Source organism: Gossypium arboreum, chromosome 12, assembly GCF_025698485.1.
Source record: "Gossypium arboreum isolate Shixiya-1 chromosome 12, ASM2569848v2, whole genome shotgun sequence".
Taxonomy (NCBI): Eukaryota; Viridiplantae; Streptophyta; class Magnoliopsida; order Malvales; family Malvaceae; genus Gossypium; species Gossypium arboreum.
This window is the reverse complement of record NC_069081.1, coordinates 55,423,917-55,429,916: the sequence shown is the minus strand read 5'-3', so window position 1 is coordinate 55,429,916 and position 6,000 is coordinate 55,423,917. Positions and strand designations below refer to the sequence as shown.

General features: G+C 29.3%; 1 long non-coding RNA gene across 1 annotated transcript; it reads right to left on the bottom strand.

The window, feature by feature from the left end:
- Positions 1 to 2,501: 2,501 nt before the first annotated feature.
- On the bottom strand, positions 2,502 to 3,576 carry LOC128285730 (uncharacterized). Its single transcript, XR_008276272.1, has 3 exons — positions 3,524 to 3,576; positions 2,754 to 2,816; positions 2,502 to 2,671 (listed from the first exon to the last, which is right to left on the bottom strand). It is a non-coding gene; the product is annotated as an uncharacterized LOC128285730 (long non-coding RNA).
- Between the last annotated feature and the right edge of the window lie 2,424 nt (positions 3,577 to 6,000).

Here is a 6,000-nt window from a genome sequence, read left to right as displayed (position 1 = left end):
ATTAGTCATCTACCCCATACCTTCTCTAACTATTGCCCTCTCTTAATTCAATTAGGATAGGAAGGTACAGTGAGGAACAAAAAAGACTTTTATTTTGAAGCTTAGTGGGTGATGAAGAAGACGTTTGAGGACGAAGTTCAAAGAATTTGGAGCATGACAAGTGGAGATTTATTACAAAAACTGGAGGGCTTAGGCAGAATTTTGATGAGATAGAGCCGAGATATCAAATGGAAAAGAAATGAACTTAAAGTACGATTATACAACAAACTGGAAGACTTACAGAAAACAAATCAACAAACTAAAATTTTAAATGATTTAATTGATGCAAAACTTCAATTAAATTGAGAAATTAACAAAGAGGAACTGTATTGGGCACAAAGGGCGAGAATTAATTGGCTTAAGAAAGGTGATAAAAGTACAAAACTCTTTCATTCCTTTGCCTCACAGCACAAGAAGAGGAATACAATCAATTGCCTTGAAACTAAAGAAATTAGGGTCACGAGGGATCATAGCAAGATGGCGCATATTGCAAAAAATTTCTTTGAAAGCTTTTTCACATCAAATAAAGGGGTGTCTAATATGCAACATATTTTATTAAGGGTGGAAACCTGTATATCTGGTGATATGAACAATGATCTTATGAAGCCCTATTCAGAAGAGGAAGTTTTTATCATGGTAAAAGATAGGGGACCTACTAAGGTACTAGGTGTTGACGATTTTTCGGTTATTTTCTTTCAACGTTGCTGGCATATTGTCGGAAATGAGGTTAGTCTATTTTGCTTAAATGTCTTTAATAGAAGAAAGAGCATGGATAATCTAAACATTACTAATATATTTCTAATCCTGAAGACCCAAAACCCTATCAATATAACTAGTTCTCGACCTATTAGCTTGTGTGAGGTCATTTATAAGGTGGTAAGTAAAATGGTGGCAAACTGCTAACAAATGGTCTTAGATTTATGTATTGACAGCTCTCAAAGTACTTTCGTCCCTGGCAGACTAATATTAGACAATATCTTATTAGCATATGAAATATTGGATACTTTTGGTCAAAAAAGAGGGGGAAGTAAAGGGTTAATGGCCTTTAAATTGGACATGAGTAAAGCTCACGATAGAGTGGAATGGGGTTTTTTTGCAAGAAATGATGACTAAAACGGGTTTCACGAAGGCTTGGGTGGATATGGTGATGGAGTGCATTTCAATTGTTTCATATTCAGTAAGTATACACGGGCTGAAAGGAGAGAAGTTTCAACCTATAAGGGGGCTAAGGTAAAGGGACCCATTAAGCTCTTTTCTCTTTCTGATTTGTAATAAGGGTTTATCTAGTCTTATGTGTCTAACTGAAAGAGAGGGGAAATTAAAGGGGGTTAGGGCAAGTTGAAGTAGGCCCTCAATTTCACACTTATTTTTTGCTGATGACTTCATACGTATTGGAGAAGCTACAACTAGAGGAGTAATCACTTTGAAAAACATATTGAAAGAGTATGAAGACTGCTCGGGACAATGTATAAATTTTGACAAAATCTACAGTTTTTTTAGTGCAAATACTCTAAAAAAATATGAGACTACAATTATCTAACGATATGGGAGTGAGATATTCAAATAACACAGAGAAGTACTTGGGTCTCCCTAATATAGTCGATAGAAGGAAAAAAAAACGTTTTTTCAAAACTTAAAGGATTGAATGAAAATAAAAATTGATAACCAGAGCACACGATTCTTATCGCAATGAGGAAAAGAAGTTTTTATCAAAGCAATTTTACAATCTATTCCAAACCTATTCTAGGATATGCTTTCTACTCCCAAAATCAATATGTGACAAAATGAAAGGAATAATGGCTAGGTTTTGCTGGCAGAAATCTCAAGAAAAAAAAAGGTTTGCATTGGTGTACATGGGGAAAGTTATGTGATATGAAGGAAAACGGGGGGTCTGGCTTTTCGGAATTTGGCAAATTTCAATGTAGCTTTATTAGAAAAAAAGGATGGAGACTTGTTACAAACCCAAAATCATTATTGGAAAAAGTTCTTAAAGCCAAATATTACCTAAATTTAGATTTTCTGTAGGCAACATTAAAACCAAATGTTTCTTACACATGGAAAAGTATATGGGTATCGAAGAAAGTGGTTCAGGAAGAAATGTGTTGGAGAGTGGGAAATAACAATAGTGTTTTCATTTTTAATCATGCATGGTTATCAGGTTTTGATAATTATAGGTTAAGTCATCTAGTTATTAATTATAATTTGGAGTATGCTGTAGAGCCTATCGATAGTAATAAGAAAGAATGGAGGAAAGAAATAATCTCCAATACCTTTAATGCAGTCGATGCGGGTAGGATCCTTTGTCTCCCATTAGCAGCAATTCCACAAGAAGATGAAGTCGCCTGGAAGGGTGAACTATCGGGAGTATTCTCAGTGCGGAGCGCCTATAAACTATTATATATAGGTATTCCTACTCCTATATTAAATACATTACAACTATCAACTAGGAATTTCTACCGCGCACTATAGAGTCTAAAACTCCTTTCTAAAATTAAGTTTACAGCATGGCGCATCTCAAAAAATTACATCCCTACTAAAGTAAATCTACATTTCAATATATTAGTAACAAATACAAACTGTCTAAGATATGAGGAAGCAGCAAAAAACATAACACTTGTTTTTCTTCACTGTCCTGTTTCAGTAGAAGTATGACAATTAATGAACTTAGAATGGCTAAATTAGAGTATGGTGCCTGATTGGTTTGAATGGCTTACCTGGGCTTTTGATAGCTGTTCAAATTCCCAGAAGCGAATGATCTGTATATCCCTTTGGGTCCTCTGGATAGAGAGAAACAAATATGTGCATGAGAAAATAAAGAAATCTAGTAAATATATTGTCTCTTTTATTCAAAAATACATAACGGAGTTGGACAAACTCGAGGAAAATTGTAACACCCCCTAACCCTAAATCGTCGTCGGAACAGGGTTACGAGGCATTACCGAATAATTGGATAATTTATGATTAATATTCAAATAATTATCGAATATATTATAATAAAATCATAAGTTCATATAAAACTTCGCTAATTGACTTTTTTTTAGAAAAAATTTAATATAACCCTTTTATAAATATTTAACCTTCCCGCAAATTCAAATCGCAACCAATTCAAAACCAATATCACTATCCATACAATTTCATATTTAAATACACTTAAACATAGTTCAACATCAAATCAGTAATTTACTAAGTAAACATCCGCATATATTGTTTAATTAAATAAACTTCATTCATTCTATTTCAACTTGTTCTCAACTATACCAAATATGTTATGATAATTCTATTTCCATTTCATTAAACTAAGTATCAAAAGATCATGTTAGTATTAATTATACCAAATAGATCATATAAATTTTCATACTATTTCATTAGTTTAAATACCAAAATACCAAATACCATTCTTTATAACAAAAATTATATAGCATTTTAAAGTGACCAAATTAACACCTATATACATGCCACTTTTGCCAAAAGAAGAATACATCACCGAGTTTTGCGCTGGAGTCGGGATCGCCTGGATGCTGAACCAAGACTCTGATTACCTATTAACCTGCGCACGGAAAAAACCGTACCTTGAGTATTTTATACTCAGTGGTATTACCATAATTCAAATTATAAACATAATAATCATGTAAATTAAATCATCTAACTTTAATATTTACTAAACCAATTCAAACATAAATTTATCATTCTCAATATATTCATACAATTGAATTTAGCTATTCGTCAATTGAAATCATAAACATTCATGTTGAGCCATTGTCTATTCCATGAACCATTAAGTCATGCTTTCCATTCTCGTACTCACATTCAAATCACATTTTCAATTCATGTTCTATTTTTACATTTCTTAGAGTGGCTCAACTGATTCATTTTATTCAACTTAACTATTCTTTTAATTACTCCTATTAATAGATTCGGACTTTGGCAGATACACGAATCCAACCAAACACACCAATTTGGCACCCAGTGCCTCATTAGATAGTTCGAAGCAAAGTTGACACCCAGTGTCTCATCGGCCTAGCCGAAGTAAAGTGGTACCCAGTACCTCATCGAATCTATCCGAAGTAAAATAGTGACACCCAATGTCTCATCGACTCGAGGTCGAAGCATCCTTGAACACTTCCAATCCTTTGGCATGCCAACCATATCCGACTCAGCCCGACTAGTTAATAGGGTTTCCGAATCACAAATAAATCTCAATTAAATTCAGCCGCAATTTCTCACATTTTCAATTCAATCATTTTTCACTTTTCAATCAATTTTCAATTCACATATTCATAATTCAATACACTTTCTCAATTCAATATGCATTTCAATTAGTCACATATAATCACAATTCAATTTAATTTCATACAATTTAATACTAATACTTACCATGCATATTAACTTAAAATTCAACAATTAATAATAATTAATTTTGAATTATAGCAATACTAACACGTATTTCTCATTCAATTCAATTTTCTAAATTCAATTCAATAAAATTACTTACCTCAATATTTACTTACTATAAAATAAATAAATTTAAAATTAATACTTAAAATAAATAACTTGAATTATAGTAATACAAACTCGAAATTCTTGCTTTACTCCTCGGTAAGTTTCCTTTGATCCGATATCTCGGTTCTTTGTTAGCTATCAAAATTAAAATAATTATACTATTAATTACAACACTAATTAAAATAAATAATTGAATTTCTAAACAATTCCTACCTTATTCCCTATTTAATCCTAAATAATTTTACTTACTTTTCTAATTCAATTCATACTTTATTTCTATTCAAATTTCCTCCATACTTACATTTAACTATTAATTTTTTCAGCATTTTTCCTAATTTCGAACTTTCTTCAATTTAATCCATACAACATAAAACTTATAGCCTAGTTTACAATTTAATCCTTTAATCAATTCTAACTTAAAATTCATTCAATTAAATCCCTAATTCTTCTTTTTGTTCAACATAAACTATACTTAAAAACTTATAAACTTCCAAACTACCAACTTAATTCTATCAAAATCTTGTTTTAAGACTTCTAAAACATCGAAATTAAAAGAAAATGACTTGATTCACTTACCTATCAAAGCTTTAAACCCTAAACCCTTAGTTTTTCCTATTTACTTTTCTTTCTTTCTTTTTCATGCTACCTTCGAAATGCTCTCTGTTTCTTTTGTTTTGTTTCTTTATTTCTTTTATGCTTTATTATTTTTTAACATAATATAATATTAATATCATATATTAAAACATCTTTTACTTTAATATTAAGTAAATTAATAATTATATAACAAGTGTACATATTTATATTATTACAAATGTCATTATCTAATTTGTTTTAAAAAAATCTCATAATTTATTTATTTAATTTAATAAATATCTTTAACATAATAATAATAATTAATAATTATCTATTTTAATATCAATTACATATATTACATTTGTACACATACATATTATTACATTTGTACCCTATCATCCTCATACATTTTCATAACTTTAATTTATTTATTATATAAAATCTCATAATATAATTAATACAATTAATTATTATAAAATATCTTTATACTTAAATTATAAGTAATTTGAGTATTTAAATTATAAAGGTACCAATATAATTTTTACACATATATATTTTTTATTACCATACAATTATTTACTATATAATTTATTTAATAATAATACTAATAATAATAACCTAATATAAAACCATAATATTAATTAATAATTATAATAATTATATATAATATTTAAATATAACCTAAATAAAATCTTAAATTTTAATACATATATGCCGCCTCAACTTTTGTAAATGATTTAATTATCATTTTAATCCTTTTTATTTTTATTACTTTAAAATTAAACTTTTACCCTTATTTAATTTAGTCTTTTTTTTACTAGTTATTCAAAATGAGCTAAATTCACCTAATTAAAACTTAACTAAACACACCACTAGGCTCATAAATAT